This window comes from Panthera tigris, chromosome C2 (genome assembly GCF_018350195.1).
Source record: "Panthera tigris isolate Pti1 chromosome C2, P.tigris_Pti1_mat1.1, whole genome shotgun sequence".
Taxonomy (NCBI): Eukaryota; Metazoa; Chordata; class Mammalia; order Carnivora; family Felidae; genus Panthera; species Panthera tigris.
This window is the reverse complement of record NC_056668.1, coordinates 4,559,289-4,569,349: the sequence shown is the minus strand read 5'-3', so window position 1 is coordinate 4,569,349 and position 10,061 is coordinate 4,559,289. Positions and strand designations below refer to the sequence as shown.

Genomic DNA, 10,061 nt, shown 5'->3' with positions numbered 1-10,061 from the left:
CCAGCAACCAGAACCAATGCTGGCTGACTCCGCCCCGCCGAGAACGTAACAGGTGCTCAGTGGAAGGACCTGTTACTGAGGTCGTGGCAGTGCAGGAAGCACGGAGCACCCGGGTCCAGACAGAACCAGTTCTAAACCATGCTAGAAAATGGTCACTCGTCGTGGGGCGCCTGGGTGGCTCAGTCGGTTAAGTGTCCGACTTGGGCTCAGGTCGCGACCTCACAGTTGAGGGGTTCGAGCCCCCCGTCGGGCTCTGTGCTGACAGCTCAGAGCCTGGAGCCTGCTTTCGATTCGGATTCTATGTCTCCCTCTCTTTCCGCACCCCCCCCCCAAATAAATAAACATAAAAAAAAAAAAAAGAAAGAAAATGGTAACTTGTCCTAACTTAGAAGCATGGGAGAATAGGAACGCCAGATTCCTGCGTGGCAACCATTATAGCACCCAATTCGTGTTTTGATCGTTTGAACGGGTTAGCGGGAAACGCTCGTGTTGTCGTCTCTGGGCTTGTTTTCTCCGGACCCCACGTTCTCCTTGGATCCCTCTCGCAGTGCCGTAAGGTAGTGCAGACAGCAGCCCTGGGTCCTGGGAAACAGAGGGTCTGTCCGCTCTGTCGGTATTTGGATACTTTTCCGGGAAGATACCCAAATTCATACTCCTCTCAGCAGTGGGATGAGACTGGTCGCCTGACATATATTAATATTATCTGTCAAGCCCCGCCTAGTTTTAGAGGCACCCGCTTGTTGGCAACATTACATTTTTTGTTCTGTGTATCACCTATTTTGCAAACGGTTGCTTCATTTCATTGGTCCATTTTTTAAAAATAGTATTTCTTTTTTTCTAACTTTTTTTATTTTTTGAGACCGAGAGAGAGTGCGCAAGCGAGGGAGGGGCAGAGGGGGGCAGGGACAGAGGATCAGAAGCACCACGGGGCTCGAACGCGCGAACGATGAGATCCTGACCTGAGCCAAAGTCAGATGCTCAAGCGACTGAGCCCCCCAGGCGCCCCTTCTTGGTCCATTTTCTACTCGGGGTCTCAGGTTTGCTGTGCTGGATGAGCACGAAGGCTGAGCCCTGCACGTGTGAGGAAGGAACGTTCAAGGAGAAGTGCGCGTCCCGGCCCAGCAGGCCGGGGAAGGAGCAGATCTCTCTGCTCAGAGTCGCTAAGTTACATCTTGTTTATTGACTGCACTCCATGCACTGGGGACAAGCACCCGTGCCAAGGAGGAGAAGGATCTGGGAGCTGGCTGAGAGCAGGGACGCTCTAGTCCCCGGCTTGCTGGCCCCTCAGGAGGACAGATGGAGGAAACAGTGGTCTTCAAACCTCTCCTGGCTGCCACTCACCTGCCCCGTGCTCGTTCCCATAATGGCCCCAGACTCACCCTCACCCCCAAGACCGCAGATACTCTTTGCACAGAATTCTCTGGGCCAGAGCTTCTCGGGGTTTAACATGATGCGAATCGTGGCGGGATCTTGTTAAAATTCGCCTTTGGATTCTGTGTCTGGGGTGGGGCCTTTTTTTTTTTTCTTTGAACGTGTTTTGACGTTTTCATTCATTTTTTGAGGGACAGAGAGAGAGGGAGACACAGGATCCGAAGCAGGCTCCAGGCTCCGAGCTGTCAGCGCAGAGCTGGACGCAGGGCTCCAACCCACGGACCGTGAGATCACGACCTGAGCTGAAGTCAGCCACTTACCCAACTGAGCCACCCAGGAGGGGCGGGGCCTTTGTGACAAGCTCCCTTGATAGGGTCCCCCTTAAGTAACAAGGCCTAGGTTACACCCTCACCCCCAACCCTGCCTTCAGGAAACACACTGCTGCCCCTCATTCTCAGACCCCGGCCAGGTCTCCCCTCCCGCTGGAAGGAAGGCCGTCTCAGCAGGACCTGAGATGGGACAGAAACCAAGCCCTCCCCCCGAGGATGTTGATTAGCTGGGCCTGTGTCCAGCCTGGTGGGAAGCAGGCTGCGGCATCGGGCGCCATGCCTGGCTGGGGGTAGATGATGCCTCTTTTCTAGATCAGTGAGTGCACGGTAGCTTATCTGGGTTTCTCTATGCTTTTTATAACCTCATTAAAACGTTTTGAGTCTCCAGACGGTAAAAACCCTCAGTGGACGAGGGGCGTGTGTTGAGATCCATTTCTGTGCCATGCACTTGGCAAAAACTTGTCGGTTCCACCCTTGAAAGTGCTGTGGCCCTCCCCACGAATCCGCTTACCCCCCAGCCCCTTCCCCACGCCCACCCACACACCCAGCCGAGTATTTAGCAGGGATCGGCGCTTTGAACATAACCCTCCGGAAGGAAGGAGGCTGTGAGCCCGGGTCTATGCCTGTCATGGCCCCGGTGGCCTGTGTCGTGATCCCTGCCTCGGCTGTCAATAAGGCCTTTCTTTCCCTCATCCTTTAAAACTGGCCCCCATTCCAAGCCTCAGGCCTGGGCCTCCCAGGCTCCCGGGGAGCAGCTGTGTGAGTGGAAGGGGGACGGGGCCCGTCTGATAACCCCTCCCTGAAGGATGGGGATACAACACCCGCCTCCCCGTGGCGGCTCAGGCGTAGGTGACCCGGGGCATGCTTTTCCTCACCTTTGTCCCTATTCTGTCACTGAATATACGGATGGATGGATGGAAGCATTTGCTAAGCTGAACTCTTAGAAGAAATAGGAAGTGTTGACATAAGCAGTTATTATTTTTTTAATGTTATTTATTATGAGGGAGAGAGAGAGAAAGAGCAGAGGAGGGGCAGAGAGAGGGAGAGACAGAATCCCAAGCAGGTTCCACGACCTCAGCACAGAGCCTGACTCGGGGCTCGAACCCATGAACCATGAGATCATGAACTAGCTGAGATTAAGAGTCGGACTCAACTGACTGAGCCCACCCAGGCACACCTACAAGCAGTTTTTAACGTCTCTGAAAGAGAAGAGAATGAATGCAAGCAAACCCCTGGCCCCTGGCCCCTGGCCCCTGGCAACGGAAAGATGGAGACACCCCTCTGGGTCCTTTGCTAGGGAAACCCCAAGTAACCTTTTATTTTATTAAAATATTTAATTTATTTAAAAAATTAATTTTATTTATTAAAAAATTTTTATTTTATTAAAAAAAATTTGTAGTTGTTTATTTTGAGAAAGGGTGGAGAGGGGCAGAAGAGAGAACGGGACCGAAGATCCCAAGTGGGTTCTGTGGGAGCCCACCCTGGGGCTCAAACCCACAAACTGTGAGATCATGGCCTGAGCCAAACTCAGACGCTTAACCTACTGAGCCACCCAGGTGCCTCCTCCCAAGTAACTTTAAAAAAAAAAATTTTTTTTTTAATGTTTATTTATTTTTGAGATAGAGACAGAGCATGAGTGTGGGAGGGGCAGAGAGTGAGGGAGACACAGAATCGGAAGCAGGCTCCAGGCTCCGAGCTGTCAGCACAGAGCCCGACGCGGGGCTCGAACTCACGAGCTGTGAGATCACGAGCTGAGCTGAAGTCGGACGCTCAACCGACTGAGCCACCCAGGCGCCCCTCAAGTAACTTTTTAAAAAGCAGGTAAATGGGGTGCCTGGCTCGCTCAGTCAGGTAACCATCAGACTCGATTTCGGCTCAGGTCATGGTCTCATGGTTCATGAATTCAAGCCCCGCGTCGGACTCTGTGCTGACAGCTCAGAGCCTGGAGCCTGCTTCAGATTCTGTGTCTCCCTCTCCCCCTCCTCCCTTCTTGCTCTCTTTCTCTCTCTCTCTCTCTCCCCCTCAAAATAAATGAACACTTAAAACTAACTTCACAAAAGTAGGGAAGTATAAAGAAAAGCAAGTTATTGGAGGAAGAGGAAGGAGGAAGAGGCGGCCTCTGCGGTTATGAAAATAAACTTGATGCCTGTCTACCTTATATTCCATTCCTGTCTCCAGCCACTGGACAAACATTTAGGGAGTGGGGACTGTGGCCCAGGTCCCACCCAAGGCCCTGGTGAGGCAGCTCTGAGTGAGTCAAAGACCCTCTCCTCATGGAGCTTGCAGCCCAGGGCAGAAGGGTTAGGTAACGAGCAAGTTCACAGTGAAGTGCCTGAGATAATTGCCGTCAGTGCTCAGTGCTGGGGGGTGGGGGAGGGGAGAGAAGTCAGGATAATTATCATGGGGCCGCCATCCCATTTCCATAAATCCCCAAGGCTGCCCTTGTGTGACTTCCCTGCCCTTCCAAGCTGCCCTTGACACCCGTGTCCCGCCCAGCTCTCGCCCACACAGGTGTCTGGGGGAGGCCGGAGGGCAACCCAGGCGTGGTTGTCAGGGGACAGAGTGCAAAGCCAGCTGGCAGGCCTGCCCTCTGCTCCCCGGCGGCTGTGGCCCTGGCTGTGCCCGCCACGCTGTGCCCTGACGGCCCTGGCCAGGCCAACTCAGTCCCTCCCACGCTTCCCTCACCCTCACCGCACCAGGGGCCAGGCCCCTTCACTCGGCAGGAAGCACCGGCCTCACATGACTGTCATTTGCGCGGTGTCGAGGAGGGAGACGTAGGGCAACGTAGGGTTGCCTGTGACAATGGCAGACTTGCTCACCCAGTTCCCTGGTGATGACGGTCATTAGGGTTCCTCTCAATGGGCTGTCCCCACCCACGGCCCTCCCATCAAGCAAAGCTCATCTTAGGTACACCCCAGGGACAACCTCTCCCTTGCCTCCCTGCCACTCGCCCAGCGGAGCTCTGATGCAGGGAAGCAAACCACCACGTCTGGGAGGTTCCAGTGGCTCCCCGCCCCTTGCACGCTGACCTTCCAAGGCTCTGATGTCCTACTCTCTGGATGCTGACGGTGAATTACTATTGCGATAAACCGGCTGCTTCCCAGCGATCGCAACATTGGAGCCCTGGCCGCGTTCTCAGACACTCACGGGCACGTGAGTCACCAGGGATCTTGAGAATGTGAGGATCCCCCTTCAGGTGGAGTGGGGGTGGGGTCTGCAGTTCTAACAAGTTCCCAGGTGATATAGGACCTGGGGTGGCCCACTGGGAATCAAATACCACGGTAGTCTCTCTCCTCCCATCCTTCATTCTATTTTTAGTGTTTATTTATCCTTGAGAGAGAGAGAGCACGAACGGGGAGGGGCCGAGAGAGAGGGGGACACAGAATCCGAAGCAGGCTCCAGGCTCCGAGCTGTCAGCACAGAGCCCGATGCGGGGCTCGAACTCAGGAACCGGGAGATCATGACCTGAGCCGAGGTGGGACGCTTAACTGACTGAGCCACCCGGGTGCCTGACCCCTCCTCATTCTCAAATCCAGTGGCTCTCAACTGGGGGCCCTTAGGCCTACCGGGGAGACATTGTTGGGGGTCACGACCGGTGGTGTTGCTGCTGGCCGACCAGCAGACAGAGATCAGGGGTGCTGCTGAGTCTCCCGCTCTGTCCAGGACAGCCCGCGGCGGATAATTATCGGGCCCCAAACATCAATAGTGTCCCGGTTGAAAAACCCTACATCCCAACTCAGTAGGACCTAATTTCGTGGACACGTGAGAGTTACCTCGGGTTCTTCGAAGAATGTCGGTTCCCGGGGTCTCTCCCAGACTATGACATCACAATCTCGGGGGTGAGACCTTGGTTCTGTACTTGTCAGATGCACTCGCGGGTCCGCTGTGCAACCCCGGCTGAGAAGCAGGCCTCCACCAGCACTGACCGCTGCGATGGAAGCCGTGGGCTGGGGGCGAGGGCTGGTGTTTGGGACTTTTCACACGCCCTCTGCTTGGCTGCACAGCGCACGTTCTTAACTAACATCAGCTGCCAGGGTGTGGAGCAGCCCGAACACAAACCAAATTTTGTGCTCTGCTCCGTCAGGACCTGGGAAAACCCCGAGGGCCACTCTGTGCGCGTGGGGGGGGGGGGGGCGCGCTCAGCCTCCACCCCGGGGAGAGCTGACGGGTCCCCTGCTGCCCCCTCCCCCCATCCCGTGGCCGTGATTGGCTTCCGGCAGCACAAACACTACACGGGAGTTTTCACCTCATTTTTATGAAAATAGGGGGTGAATGGTTAATAACAACAATCGTCCTGTGGTTGCACAGGCGAGAAAATGAGGGGCCGGGAGAGCGGGCTGGGCTGCCTAGAAAACAGGCAGAGCTGGGATCAGAACCTGGAACTTATCCGTTCGAATCACATGAAATCTCCACCGTTATTCCACTTTCCACAGAATTGATTTGTTCGCTCATTCACGCGGTCATTCATTCGTTCATTCATTTATTCATTCAGACGCATGAAAAATCTGCAGTGTGTGCCAAGGATCCTTCTAGTTGCCGGACAAACAAGGCTTGGAGAGCTCGCGCCCTCGCAGATGAGGGGACCAGATCCTTACGACGCAGGGTGATGGATGCCCCTGGAGGACCACAAAGGAGCGGACCGTCACGCTACCCTCAGCCTGCATCTTGCCAGCTGTGGGACACTGAGCAACTCACCGCACCTCTCTGATCCTCAGCGGCCTCATCTGTGAAATGGGTACAGCAATTTCGCCCTCCTGCACTGTTGTGGTTGTAAATTGAAATCATCGAAGCGACAGGTCCGCAGGAAATGTCGATTCATCCACTCACGTCCTCTCTACGACACCGGGCGGAAGAAAAGGTGCACGGTGATGGGAAGAAGTTGAATCAAAGAAAGAGTAACAACTTCGTTTGTTTTTCCCTTTAGAAGGAAAGCAGGCGTTCTTATTAAACAGGTTTTGGGGTGCCTGAGTGGCTCAGTCCGTTAAGCATCTGACTTCAGCTCAGGTCACGAGCTCTTGGTTTGCGAGTTCGAGCCCCGCCTCGGGCTCTGTGCTGTCAGCTCGGAGCCTGGAGCCTGCTTCGGATTCTGTGTCTCCCCCCCTCTCTTCCCCTCCCCCCCTCGCTCTCAGTCTCTCTCTTTCTCTCTCAAAAATAAATAAACATAAAAAATATTTAAAAACCAAGTTTTGAAAATTCTCGTCGCCTCTAAGCAAGACGTGTGCATATGTATTTAATTTAATCACATTAAATTTAATTTAATTTAATCATATGTATTTAATTTAATTGATCACTGACGATCACTGTTTCACTCTAGAAAGGAAAACCAGCTTTTTTGCTCGCATCTCAAAGGAGGTTTACCATTTTCGGGACAAAGTAAGCCAGGCTGCTTGGCAAGGCTGCTCTAAGGCAATGTGACCGAGGACTTTTTGCTTTGCGTTTTTTTTTTAACCTTTTTTAATGTTTTATTTTATTTTTGAGACAGAGAGACAGATCATGAGTGGGGGAGGGGCAGAGAGAGAGGGAGACACAGACTCCGAAACAGGCTCCAGGCTCCGACCTGTCAGCACAGGGCCCGACGCGGGGCTCGAACCCACGAACCGTGAGATCACGACCTGAGCCGAAGTCGGATGCTTAACCGACGGAGCCACCCAGGCGCCCCTGCTCTGCATTCTTAACCAGGCCTTCTGACTTGTTCCGTTCACTAAGGTCAAGAGCAAACTGTGAGAAAGAACGTACCGGTTTTGCTTCTCTCAGAAAACAGCTTTCCTCCAGCCAAATCCTTGATCAAACACACCTTACCTGTCAACACTGATGACAGGAAGAACTGAAGGTGTGACATCAACCGTCTTCCTGATCCCTGTGACCTGAACTCAAATTACAGTTTACTGGTTGGTAGGAGTGCAAAGCATTGTTTTCTGCCACAAGTGTGGTGCCCCAAATACTACCTTGTTATTTCTCTCAGTTGAATCCAACATGGGGCTCTTGAAGATCGGGACTTCAAAGGGACAGGATTTATACATAGCACAGGAGTCACAGCATAGCCCACAGTCGAGTCACTTAACTGGGTTCCCAATGTCCTCATCTGCAACAGAAAGCACTGAGGGGCAGGGGTCCGGCGGGGGATGGGGCGGGAACTCCCCATAACTTCCTCCTGGAAGGCTGCGGGGTGCTGGGTTTGGATATCATGCTGTTACGGACCGGAGGCTTGTGTCCCCTCAAAACGCGGATGTTAAAGTGCTAACCCCCGGTGCAATGGTAGATAATCAGGCCTAGATGAGGTCATGAGGGTCTTGATAGGACTAGTGCCCAAGAAGAGGAAGAGACACCAGAGTGCTCTCTCTCTCTCCCTCTCTCTCTATCACATGAGCACACAGCAGAGCAGCAGTTATCCTGGGGAAGAGAGACTTCCCCAAGAACCTAATGTTCATGCACCTTGGTCCTGCCCTTTGAAGCCTCCAGAACTGGAAGCAAATGAACCTGTGCTGTTTTCGCTGCCCAGTATGAGGTGTTCTGTTCTGGCCGGAGCCGACTGGTACAGCTGCTCAGAAGGAGTGGAGTTAGGTGAAGCCTGGACTTTGGGCCAGCTTTGCATTTTAAGAGGCATTCGTTCAGCACACGCGTGGTGGCCCAGCGCTCCCCGAGTGCCCCACCCAGGGCGGTGGACTGGGGACCCAGAGAAGGACCCAGAGAAAACACAGGCCCTGCCTTCCACGGGCCTGCCGGGGTGTCTACCAAAGAAGTCCCTGATCCCACTTTATACGCGGAAGTACCGCGCGGGCAGGATTGAGACAGCTAATGGAGCATTTTCTCAGAAGCACTTTAATTCTAAAGTCCTTCCAGGGAGTCTCCTCTTACCTTCCAACAATGAGTGGTGATTATAAAGGGCAGGGAGGAAGCCACGGCCGGCTTGGAGGCAATGGCGGGGCTTCCAGGCCGAGAGCTCTCACACTACCCCGCAGGGGGCCCTTCGCAGGCCCCGCCGCTGTGGGGCACACTCTTCTGGCTGTGGGACCCTCCTGCAGGGACCTTCGGCTGAGCAGTTTCAGCGACCCCCAGGGCAGAAAAGCCTAAGGCAGTTTGAGGGGGTCCTACGGCAGGGCGGCCGAGGGAAGGCCTCGGTGGTCGGTCTGTGGCTCCCCGGGGTCCGCCCAGCAGGAGAGGCGGGGGTGGCGCCCACGGGACCCGGGGGGCGCAGGAGAGGCGGTGGGGCCCCGTTTCGGCGCCGCGGGGCCTGCGCGGTGGGGAGGCGGCGGGGAGGGGGAGGGGGAGGAGGGAGGGGGGAGGTCGGGAGAGGCGCCCCCCGCGGCGGGGATGGCGGGGCGGCGCACACCGGCTCCGGCCCACGGAGAAGGGCGGCGGCAGGGTGAGAGCGCGCGGGCGAGGCGGGGTGAGGCGGGGTGAGGCGGGGCGAGGCGAGGCGGGGCAGGGGCGGGACCCCGGGGTTGGAAGGGAGCCGCCCTTCACGTCGGGGATGCGGCGCGAGGGTCGGAGGACTCAGGCCCTTCTCGGCCGCCGGGGACACCCGGCCCCGACACAGGGCCTCCGGGCTGGACCCCACGTGGGCGGCCGGGGTCGCGCGTGGGGTCGGGGCCCGAGACCCGTGCTTCTCCTTGAAAGCGGGGCGGACGAGACACGTGGGGGGCATCCGGAAAGGAGGGGAGGCAGCGGAGGGCCCCCCCCCCCTCCCCGGCGGGTGCCATCCGGGTCATCCAGCGGGGCTGGGGGGCGGGGGGGTGGGTTGGGTGACGTCACCAGAACCGCGTGGCGCGGGACGGGCGGGGCAGTGGGGCCGCGGGGGACCCCGGTGTTGGTGCAGGACTGCGGTGAGTTCTGCGACGCTTTGCCCTTCCCTTCGCTGCTGATGCTTTCAGTTCTCCGAGGATCCCCCCCTCCCGAAAGGACGTGTCCCAAGTGAGGCGTCACTCATCCCGAGAGAGGCTCCGATCCCGCCCCAGGTGGGGGGGGGGGGCAGCTGTCTGGGGGGCTGGGAAGGGGGCCGCCGTCTCTCGGGTGCCTCACAGGAGGGTGGCAGAGAAAGTGGGGCTGCGGGTTCCGCGTGGGGGCCCGGCAGTGATGGGTGACGGCTTGGGGTGCGGTGGAGGACGAGGGCAGTGCTCCCCAGGTTCCCAACCGCCAACGTATGGCAGCTGGTCCCGCTTCCCAGTCACCGAGTTTCAGAAATCCTGTGTTTTCCTCCTTTTAGCATTTTGGGACCATTACGCGCGCTGTTGACATGGTTTGTGTTCTTTGCCAAAGGACTTACCTTTAGGAAACATCTTTTCTCGTCGGAATATTCTAGGACAGGTGTCCCACGGTGTGTTTGTGGTAGTCTCTTACTTAACTTTTCCCGTTTATTTATTT

General features: G+C 56.1%; 1 long non-coding RNA gene across 2 annotated transcripts; it reads right to left on the bottom strand.

Annotated features, from left to right (window-relative positions):
- Positions 1-6,066: 6,066 nt before the first annotated feature.
- LOC122242061 lies at positions 6,067-8,613 on the bottom strand. 2 transcript variants are annotated; one of them, XR_006222226.1, is made up of 4 exons: positions 8,556-8,613; positions 7,646-7,782; positions 6,401-6,534; positions 6,067-6,316 (listed from the first exon to the last, which is right to left on the bottom strand). It is a non-coding gene; the product is annotated as an uncharacterized LOC122242061 (long non-coding RNA). The 2 variants fall into 2 exon arrangements; XR_006222225.1 differs by having other exon boundaries at positions 6,067-6,534.
- Between the last annotated feature and the right edge of the window lie 1,448 nt (positions 8,614-10,061).